Source organism: Trichomycterus rosablanca, chromosome 13 (assembly GCF_030014385.1).
Source record: "Trichomycterus rosablanca isolate fTriRos1 chromosome 13, fTriRos1.hap1, whole genome shotgun sequence".
In the NCBI taxonomy this organism is placed as follows: Eukaryota; Metazoa; Chordata; class Actinopteri; order Siluriformes; family Trichomycteridae; genus Trichomycterus; species Trichomycterus rosablanca.
The window spans coordinates 28,302,866-28,315,011 of record NC_086000.1 but is presented as its reverse complement, the minus strand read 5'-3'; the positions used below and the strand labels follow the sequence as shown (position 1 = coordinate 28,315,011).

Sequence of the window (12,146 nt, the reverse complement as noted above, 5' to 3'; positions counted from 1 at the left end):
CTCACCCTCGTCTTCTCTGCACTTTAATTCTGCACTGATTGAGCTTCCGCTGCTGGGCGTTCTCATTTTTTTTTTTTTTTTTTATATATACATTTATTTTAGTCTCTTCCCATCATTCCATTCTTCCTTATCTGTCATCTCGTTTCTTATTTCATATACAGCAAATATAAAGAGGAGTTGGATGAGCTTTTTTGACCTAGATAATTCAGGGCTTAAGTTCACATGTTTTTGTTTAAGCACCCCACACCATATCATACACCGTAATTCATACAAAAAACCCTCCAGTCTAGAATTTATTATTATTTATTATTTTATTATTTATTTTATTTAGGCCTTTTTTCCCAATTTAGTGTACTCAATTTGTCTTCCGCTGCTGGGGGATCCCTGATTGCAGTCGAGGTGGGTTGTAAAGCTTACGGGCTATGACCAGACAAGAGGGGCGGACACACACGGGCAGAGATGTATTCGAAGTTTAATAATAACAAAAGACACGACAGAAGTACACAACACGAGTTTAAACAAGACAAGACACAAACACACGACCTATGCTAAATGCTAAGCTAACAATGCTAACACTACTCTAAACACATGAAACATGAACCTAACTAAACCTAAACCCTAAGCTAAGCTACCAGGCTTACACTAATCTAAACACATGAAACATGAACCTAAATATACCTAAACCCTAAGCTGAGCTAAAAGGCTAACACTAAACATGACTTCAGAACATGGACAAGAACGAACTAAACATGAACTAGACTAACAAACCGGAACCAGACAAAACAGGGCATGAACAGAAACAGACAGAAGCTAACAGACAGACAGGAGCTAATAGGAACAGACAGGGCAAATCGAATCAAAACTGTAACAAGGCTAAGGAAGCTAACAAACGAGGCTAAACGGGCAAAATCCAAACCAACATGACAGAGTACGAGTGCCTCCTTAAATATCCTGACCTTAAACAAGGTTCAGCTGTACATGATTAGCAGGAGACCAATCACAAAAAAGGGGAGTTGACTTGATTGAACGCACACCATAAACAAACATGTACTCCCGGAGAGGTTGCACAGAGGCTGCATTCGGTATATTGCTGCTCACGCCTTTTCCGAACCGTGCTCAGCCCTTAGCGGAACCCATGCATTCTGCACAGGGAGCGTTTGAAGACCCCGTCCACATAGTCCGGTCATCCCGCCCAATTATGCCCACTAGTGGCAATTAGGGTTGGGCGATATAATATCGTTCACGATAATACCGGTATAGTTGTAAATTCGATATGATTTTTCCCATATCACGATATTGTTAGCAAACGTGCGTCACTCGCTCTCAAGCGCGTAACAGTGAAATAATGGCGACCAATGCAGAGAGTACTACCGGAATTAGCACTGAGGACGAACTAGTCCCTAAAAGCGGAGCTACATCACTAGTGTGGAAGTTTTTCTGATACAGAAGGTCAGACTCCAAACAAACGACTGTAATTTGCAAACGTGAAAAAATACGATGACAACAAACAGTGGCAACACATCAAATTTATTTCACCACCTAAAGCAAAAGCACCCGCGTGAGTACGAGGAGTGTCGGTCACTGCGTGAGTCCGAGAATGATGTGAGAACAAAAACTGTGTCAGTGAACGAACAGAATACACAGGTTACCACACAGGTGACCACACAGGTTACCATCTGAAAACGTTTAAACCACAAAAGCGCTAAGCGGAACGCTTTCTTTTGCATATGAGCATGGAAACTAGGGATGTCCCGATCCGATCTCAAAGATCGGAATCGGGGCAGATCGAGGCATTTTTTTAACTGATCGGTATCGGCTTTACTAAGGCCGATCCTAAAGCCCGATCCTTTGTTTTACGTCAGCATGTCCGCTGTGTGGAAATACTTTCAATTGGAAAGTGAAACAAGTCCAACAATGAAGTGTAATGTCTGCACTGTGAGCGTTTCACGAGGCGGTAGGAGCAGAGCTGCGTTCATTACTGTAGAATTTTATTATTTAAATGGTGTGTGAGTCAAGGATCACTCCGGTTTACAAAACAATAACTTTTAATCCGAGTATGAAAACTTCAGGACCATAACATACAGCTTTTACGAGTTTACGTGTTACAAGACTGAACGATATCTCAGTATCAAGCACTCTGATTGGCTAAGTTATGTAACCGAGCGTCATAGTGATGCACTTGCTTAATAAAGAAATAAATACACGATATATTCACAAATTGTCGGGAGCAGAACACTTTATTAACTTCTTCTGTTACGCTACCGAATAGCGGACAGCTAGAGTCATCGCGTTAGCCAAGCACGCTATTCCATGCACTATGGAAGCCCCAAAGGGTCAAAACACACTCACTTCGCGTAGAAACGTCCATCAAACCATTGTCACAATACAACCACAGAAAAGTTTGTTACAGTTACATCACGCATACAAGTACGGTGGCTCATAAGAAACAAACCAGATATCATTTAACCAAACGATCTACAATTACTACCAATTTGATACGGCACCTAAAAAATAAACACTCAGTCGAATACAGCGAGTTTATTATTATATGATGAGAAGAGGAACCGGCTGTCCGCTAACACGGCAGAGATGCTGATTTTTCTCAAAAAAAACCTTCACTTTATTTTAAGTGTTCTAGTTTTACTACTACAATGCTGCACTAGGTTTGTTTACTTTTATTTTGTAAAAAAAAAAGAACATTAAGCAATAGCTTGGATGCAGGCAATTTTTTCCTACAGCACTGCAGAGCTATTCAGTTGTTAAACATATACATTGGATTAATTTGAATAACTGTAATGTACTTGAAGTGTGCACTGTGTGAACAGTATTATCGGATCGGGATCAAAATCGGGATCAAAATTAATGATCGGGATCGGGAACAAAAAAACGTGATCGGGACATCCCTAATGGAAACTGAGTCAATAAGTCAGAAACGACTCTCTTCAAATGAATTATTCATTGGAATCGAATCAGAAAACTGTGCTCTTATCTGTGGTAAAGAATCATTCGTGTTGCTGACTCTGTGTGCAAACAACTCCGATTCAGATGTATAAACCAATCAGAGCTTCGAATTTAGACTTTGGGCGGAATTTCAAGCTCTCTTCATTGGTTGCTGTATACACTGTGTTCCAAATTATTATGCAAAAAGTGTTTAGGAGTGATAAGGTAAGAATTTTTTTGTTTGTCAGTTAAACTCATTGATGTTGATGTGTGTCAGGGCTCTTTATATCACTGAAAGCAATTGCAGACACCTGTGCTAATTAGTTTGGCAGGTGTGTCCAATTAAAGGCAAGACTACTTAAGAAGGCTGTCCCACATTATTAAGCAGCCTACATTTTCAGCCAAAATGGGAAAGAAAAAGGATGTGTCGGCTGCTGAGAAGCAACAAATTGTGGAGTGTTTAGGTCAAGGCATGACTACAATCAACATTGCCAAGACACTTCATCGTGATCATCGCACAATCAAGAAGTATGTAGCTGATTCAGAGCACACACGTGTGCGTGCTGATAAGGGAAAATTGAGGACTCTTTCCAACAGGCAATTACGTCAGGTTAAAAGAGCAGCTGCAAAAATGCCTTGTCATAGCAGCAGACAAGTTTTTGAAACTGCTGGTGCCTCCAACGTCCCCCGAACAACAAGATGCAGGGTCCTTCAGAGGTTTGCAGCTGTGCGTAAGCCATCCTGTCGACCTCCTCCATCCACTGCACACAAGCAGAAACGGCTCCAGTGGGCCAAACGATACATGAAGACTGACTTCAAAACTGTTTTGTTCACCGATGAGTGCCGTGCAACGCTCGATGGTCCAGATGGATGGAGTGGAGGATGGCTGGTTGATGGACACCCCATGCAAACAAGGCTACGGCGCCAACAAGGAGGAGGTGGAGTAATGTTTTGGGCTGGAATCATGGGGAGAGAGATTGTCGGCCCCTTTAGGATCCCTGAAGGGGTAAAGATGACCTCCATAATGTATGTGGAGTTTCTCAAACAGCACTTCCTGCCATGGTTCAAGAAGAAGAACCGTGCATTCCGCAGCAAGATCATTTTCATGCATGATAATCTGCATCTGCATCTCTGGCTGCTATGGGCATAAAAGGGGACAAACTTATGGTGTGGCCCCCATGCTCCCCTGACCTCAACCCCATTGAGAACCTCTGGAGCATCATCAAAAGGAGTGTCTATGATGGCGGGAGGCAGTTCACATCTAAGCAACAGCTCTGGGAGGGTATTCTGTCCTCATGCAAAACAATTGAAGCAGATACCATCCAAAACCTGACAAATTCAATGGACGAGAGAGTTCAGAAGCTCCTTTCGAACAAGGGGTCCTATGTGCAAATGTAACATCAACTAGAATAAAGTTTTGACTTGAAAACTGTTTGATTTCAGTTTGTAATAACCTGCTAATGCTTATAATTTCACAAATGACCATTTTTTTGTTCTTTATAAAAATGAAAAGTTTGAAAACTCTGCTGTGCATAATAATTTGGAACATGCATTTTGAGTGCATTTTGAGTGTTTTATTTTTTTAAAAATATACTGTTATCATTGGCAGTTTGTTCAAAAACCTTTCAATTGTACTCTAATAGTTGATGACTGGAAAATTACAATGACTGCAATTCATATAGGTAATTTTGGAAAATCTGAGAAAATATTATTTGCATAATAATTTGGAACACAGTGTAATTGACAGACACGCTTTCATTATGCAATGATCATGATCAAATATTAAACGTTTTCTGGATTTTTTGATGCTCATTTATTTGAAGTAAAACGGAGCAGAAATGTGATTGTGAGATTCTGCTGGTTTGTTTAATATAAATGTTGTCAGAATTAATACAGATACAGCCTGTAATAATACAAAAAAACACTGTAATTAGTCAGAATTGATCAGAACTACAACAATGTTTTGTGTTTTTAAGAGAACTTATAAACAATATAAGGTAAAATACGGGCGGTGGCCTGCCATTGTACTTTCAGTTTACATTATATCGTATCGTATATCACCACTTCTCAAAAGCATATGGAGATATGAGTTTTTTAGCCATATCGCCCAGCCCTACTGGAAGTGATGCTTAATTTAATGTACATTTAAGCAATAGAACACGAGAGGGAGTGTGTTTCGGCTCGTGCCTGCGACCAAATCACAGCCGTGATGTTATTCGCGATAACACACGACCTCAAGTGTTCTATTGCTTTTATACAACAGTTTTTACAAAATAAAGAAAAAAAAAAAATCAAAGAAACCCTAAATTTCATATTAAATATGCTTTAATATTGCCAAATACCTTCCGCCAAAAAGTAGTTCCACAACGAATGAGTTGCTGCTATGCAACGGTAAAAATTCCCTACCCTGCTTTAACACAGTAGGCTAAAAAAGGCATATAGTTTAACACTACAAAGCAGACATCCAACGTTGTTCAGGGAGGTAAGAAGAACAAGAAGAAGAAGGCAAGAACCTTCGAAGGGAAAAAAATAAATAAATAAAAAACCTCTCGCACACACCAAAGGATTATGGGTGATAACAGGACTTTTAGGAGCTGGGCTATTAAGCTAACTGTTCACGTTACAAACACATTAATGTTCCCTACATAGTGCACTAGATTGTGTATCAGATCACGGATTTATGTTCACTACATAGTTTACTAGATAGTGAATTAGACAATTGGTTATGTTCCCTACACAGTGCGCTAGATTGTATATCAGATAACGCTTTCATGTTCACTACATAGTGCACTAGACAATATATTAGACAATTGATTTATGTTCCCTACACAGTGCGCTAGATTGTGTATCAGATCACGGATTTATGTTCCCTACATAGTTTACTAGATAGTGAATTAGACAATAGGTTATGTTCCCTACACAGTGCACTAGATTGTGTATCAGATCACGGATTTATGTTCCCTACATAGTTTACTAGATAGTGAATTAGACAATTGGTTATGTTCCCTACACAGTGCGCTAGATTGTATATCAGATAACGCTTTCATATTCACTACATAGTGCACTAGACAATATATTAGACAATTGATTTATGTTCCCTACACAGTGCGCTAGATTGTGTATCAGATCACGGATTTATGTTCCCTACATAGTTTACTAGATAGTGAATTAGACAATTGGTTATGTTCCCTACACAGTGCGCTAGATTGTATATCAGATAACGCTTTCATGTTCACTACATAGTGCACTAGACAATATATTAGACAATTGATTTATGTTCCCTACACAGTGCACTAGATTGTGTATCAGATCACGGATTTATGTTCCCTACATAGTTTACTAGATAGTGAATTAGACAATTGGTTATGTTCCCTACACAGTGCGCTAGATTGTACATCAGATAACGCTTTCATGTTCACTACATAGTGCACTAGACAATATATTAGACAATTGATTTATGTTCCCTACACAGTGCACTAGATTGTGTATCAGATCACGGATTTATGTTCCCTACATAGTTTACTAGATAGTGAATTAGACAATTGGTTATGTTCCCTACACAGTGCGCTAGATTGTATATCAGATAACGCTTTCATGTTCACTACATAGTGCACTAGACAATATATTAGACAATTGATTTATGTTCCCTACACAGTGCGCTAGATTGTGTATCAGATCACGGATTTATGTTCCCTACATAGTTTACTAGATAGTGAATTAGACAATTGGTTATGTTCCCTACACAGTGCGCTAGATTGTATATCAGATAACGCTTTCATGTTCACTACATAGTGCACTAGACAATATATTAGACAATTGATTTATGTTCCCTACACAGTGCACTAGATTGTGTATCAGATCACGGATTTATGTTCCCTACATAGTTTACTAGATAGTGAATTAGACAATTGGTTATGTTCCCTACACAGTGCGCTAGATTGTACATCAGATAACGCTTTCATGTTCACTACATAGTGCACTAGACAATATATTAGACAATTGATTTATGTTCCCTACACAGTGCACTAGATTGTGTATCAGATCACGGATTTATGTTCCCTACATAGTTTACTAGATAGTGAATTAGACAATTGGTTATGTTCCCTACACAGTGCGCTAGATTGTATATCAGATAACGCTTTCATGTTCACTACATAGTGCACTAGACAATATATTAGACAATTGATTTATGTTCCCTACACAGTGTGCTAGATTGTATATCAGATAACGGATTTAAAACGCGATCAGGAAAAAAGGCTGTGTCGCCTGCGTGTGCGTTTGTGTGCATGAAGCTTGTCGTTACTGGGAACGCGTCAGCGGAGTAATACAGTTGTGGTGTGAAAAGGCCGTGATGTTATCACAAATATCAGCACGGTTAGAACGCTTCTCAACCAATCAGATTGTAAGGTCGGAACTAACTGTTGTATAATTAGTAACATTTGTAGCTTAGATTTCCTGAGTGTCTGCAAAACAAAAGTGTCTTTAAAATAAACTTTTTAAAAAAGTGTTCTTATATATCGCTAGTGAATATCGTTATCTCAAAAATATCCCAAAATATCATGATATTATTTAAAGGCCATATCGCCCACCTCTAGTGGCAATGCTGAGTTTAGAAACGAGGAGTTTAGAATCTCTGCGCTGGCGAGCTAGCGGAATATCCCGCTGCGCCACCTGGGCGCACTTTCTATTCTTTTTAAACGTTTTCTGAATGGCAGTCTCTCAGCATCTCCCACCAGAGACTTTCGTTTGATGGCGCTGGCACCGTCTAATAGAATTTCCATTATCCCTCATAATAAAAAATGCCCTGTGTTTCAAAGCCACTGGTTCAGCTGTGAATTTTCTACAATGAATTCTAATCTCTGCTGCTCTGTTTTTCCGGCATCAGAGGAGTCTGCGTCGGGTATTTGGTTTTTCATCGGGCGTGTGTCCATGTCTGTCTTCGCTTACATTTTTCAAAGAGTTCTCTCGCTTACTGATGCTTTGTTATGTACCCAGTTTCTGCAGTCTTAAGAACCTGGAATAGGACTGCAGGAAATTTTTTTAGAAAATGTAGTGGTTAAGGTACTGGACTAGTAATCAGAAGGTCGCTGGTTCAAGCCCCACCACTGCCAGGTTGCTGCTGTTGGGCCCTTGAGCAAGGCTCTTAACCCTCAGTTGTTGCTCAGACTGTATACTGTAACTGTAATGTAAGTCGATTTAGATAAAGGTGTCTGCTAAACGCTGAAAATGTGACTGTGTATTTATTTATATACACTGATGCATGTGCTAATGAGAAGGTCTGTGCGAAGTAGGATGTTGAGTAGGCTGGCTGAAGATTTTAAAAGTACAGCTCAACACATTGTCTGTTAAACTGACCAAGGAAACCAGCTGAAATCAGAGCTGGGATCTCGAATACATCGTATCGAGTCTCAGCTCTGCCTGCCGGCTGGGCTGAGCAGCCACATGAATAACGATTGGCCTGATGTTCAGATAGGGGTGGGATACTGTATTAAAGCCAGATAGGGACTCTCTCATAACTAATGCAATTATGACCTCTGCTGGCTGATTGATGGCGCCTGCAGAGATGGAAAAAGAGTGCTGTCAGGGTCCAAACACAGAACTGATCCGCATTGCACTAATCAATGTGTAGGTGACACATGCATATGGCTGCTGCCCACGTGTCGGAGGGGGCGTGGGTTAGCTTTGTTCTCCTCAATCAGAGCGGGGATCGGAATTGGTGGAGAGGAAGCATGATGCAATCGGGAAATTGGACGTGCTAAAAGGGAGAAAAAGGGGAGAAAATGCATAAAAACAATATGTATGTATATTTATATATATATACAGGGGTTGGACAAAATAACTGAAACACCTGGTTTTAGACCACAATAATTTATTAGTATGGTGTAGGGCCTCCTTTTGCGGCCAATACAGCGTCAATTCGTCTTGGAAATGACATATACAAGTCCTGCACAGTGGTCAGAGGGATTTTAAGCCATTCTTCTTGCAGGATAGTGGCCAGGTCACTACGTGATGCTGGTGGAGGAAAACGTTTCCTGACTCGCTTCTCCAAAGTGCACGGTAAACAGCAGAACCGCGACCCAGATCAATCACACAGCAACAGAAAATCATAACTGCTGCTTACCTGATCCGTGTGTTGTTCCATTAGGAATATAATCCACTTTTTTTTTTTTGGCGACCATATTGTAAGTTTCCAGAATATTTCCAGAATATATAAATCCATACCCAATTGTTTTTATCCACCTAAATAATGAAAACCGTTTTAGATCTGTTCGTGTTGCCAAATCCACTCAGATTCATTTGTTTTTCCTCCTTGATTTTATGCTGCACATCAGTGCACAAACAACTTTGATCGCTCGCTACTTGTTGACGTACATTTTTGGACGTGGTATCATTAAACCCCTCGTCACTTCTCGCATTTGTTTTCATGACAAAACAGAGTTTGGAAGACCAGAGAAGCTCGCCTGTGATTCCAGTTGGTGATAGATCGTGTAGTGTGAAACCCCCTATCGCGGATCAGTCGTGTAGTGTGAAATCCACACCGACTTGAAAGACTCCCGAGTGCAAAAGATTCAGTCGTGTAGTGTGAACTGTCCAGCGACCCGGAAAATCAGAAAGTCGTGTAGTGTGAACTTGGCATAAGCTGTCACTTGTGCAACAACCAATAAAGAGAGAGATTGAAATTCCGCCCAAAATCTGAATTCGGAAGCTCTGATAGGTTTATACAGCTGTTTATCAAGGCCTGACCTCGGAATCTCTTTAACAAATGAACTCTGATTCATTAAGTTGTTTGAGCACGACATCGTAATGAAATGGAGTGAACAAAACAAATGAATCTTTACCATAGATAAGAGCACAGTTCCCTGATTCGATTTCAGTTAATAATTCGTTTGAAAAAAGTCATTTCTGACTCGTTAACTCAGTGATTCAGTTTGCAAGCCCTACTCAGGACAGCTTTGTAAATGCTCAACGGGCCGAATCAAACAGCCTAACGGGCCGTATGTGGCTCGCGGGTCGTAGTTGGCCCACCACTGCCCTGGACCAATGCACTGCACACAATCACACACTGAGTTACTGACACCTAGAGGAAAATGAGAGCAGCCAATCCACCTTTTGCTTGTTTTTGGGATATCTTACTGATAGAACAAGCTCTCACCAAAATTGACCACAGACAAGAATCAAACCTAGGTTCAGTGGACCCATGTTGCTGTGCGCTACCCACTACCCACCGTGCCAGCTTCACCACAGTGACGCGTGCTCTTTTTTTATAATGCTCTCATTAAAAGCAAGCTGCAGAGTGAGACGGGGATGACTGATCTCATTAGTGAGCGAGGCTATGATCAATTATTGGAAATGTGTCCTCCTGTCTTAGGTGTGTGTGTGTGTGTGTGGAGGTGCAAATAAGCCCTGTTGGCATAGATTGCCGAGCTGGAGTGTTGGAGCCGTGGGGTGGAGATTGATGGTGGTGGTGTGTGCCCACCTCTTACCTCTGAAGCTGTGAAAATCTCAAGGGCAGGTGTGTGTGTGTGTGTGTGTGTGTGTGTGTGTGTGTGTGTGTGTGTGTGTGTGTGTGTGTGTGTGTGTGTGTGCATATTGGTATGTATGCTCACTCCTTAGTGCAGTTATACATAGTTTGTGTGTGTGTGTTTGAAGAGGGGTTCACACTGTGTCTGCCGGTTTGATATTGGATTTTTTTTAGATGGATGGCCCCCTCGCGCTCTCTCAGACAGGAACACTCGATCTCGCCGAGCACACCAGAACGTCCTTTCCACGGTTGAAGCATCACCACCCACTACTGTACGGCCAGCAGCATTTTGGCCTTTTGTCTACACTCTCAGCTCTCGTACGTACCGAGCGGCGTCTATTTTAGCACCACGCCGGTTGAAGCGTCTGAAAAAGAACAGACAGAGCATAACAGGCTGAAGCTAAATGTTTGTTTTAACCGCTGCTTCTTTTCAGCTGTGTTTTTGATGTGGCGCAGGAAGAGTGTCTCATTCTGAAGCCAGCGCACACCCGGTAATCAATGGCCATCGAGTGCCTTGTGGCCAATCAGGCGCTTGTAGGAGGCAGAGAGAAATTTTGAAGCCCTGGATTGTGACTGTGGTGTGAGACGGCGCAATCATAAGTGCGATTTGCACTCTGAGAGGCAGTTTCCAGATCAATGGGAGCCTGAAAAGGAGCGAATAGAAAGTGTGTTATATAGGTCAGTCAATACTGGCAATAACGACGGAATAATCTCTCTGGGAGACGCTGGCCGGTCGATCCTCAAACACCTTTTATATTGTGCAAGTTCTCTGAGCGTAGCCTGCCTTCAATCTAAACAGCCGTCTGACCTTGAACGCCCTTTACTCTCCAATACGATACGTCACTAAGGTTCTGGTTATGCCTAAATGAATGCATGTTGATCAAACCAAGATGCAATAATAATAATGATCATTTGTTTTTATGGCTGTTACTTTATTTAAGAGGTCGCACAGCAGATCATTTCTGGTCCACATACCCGATTTGACCCTTTTTGATGCAACCCTCCTCATTTTTATTCATGCTTGGGATCAGCACTGGGAGCGCACTGACAAGCCAGACATAACCAATGTGTAGAGGACTGTTTGGCTGATAGTACCACTGTGATTTGAATCCCAATAATAATAAAAATATAAATAATAGTAATAACAACCACAACAACAATAATAATAATATTAATAATAATAGTAATAACAATAATAATATTAGTGATAGTAATAACAACAATAATATTAATAATAATAGTGATAATAACAACAACAATAATAATAATAGTAACAACAATAATAATAGTAATAATAATAACAACAATAATAATAACATCAACAACAACAATAATAGTAATAACAATAATAATAATAACAATAGTAATTATAATAGTAGAAGTAATAAAAACAACAATAATAATAATAGTGATTAATAATAACAATAATAATTATAATAATAACAATAATAGTAATAACAACAATAATAACAATAATAATAATAGTAGTAATAACAATAATAATGATAATGATAATAATAATAGTGATAGTAATAACAACAATAATTATAATAATAATAATAATAATAGTAATAATAGTGATAACAATAACAACAACAATAATTATAATAATAATAATAGTAATAATAATAATAACAACAATAATAACAACAACAATAATAATAATAGTATTAAAAACAACAAC

The 12,146-nt window shown here is 39.9% G+C and overlaps 1 protein-coding gene across 1 annotated transcript in view; it reads left to right on the top strand.

Annotated features, from left to right (window-relative positions):
• Nucleotides 1-12,146, top strand: part of eipr1 (EARP complex and GARP complex interacting protein 1) — a 70,855-nt gene that overhangs the window by 17,563 nt on the left and 41,146 nt on the right. The window lies entirely within an intron of this gene.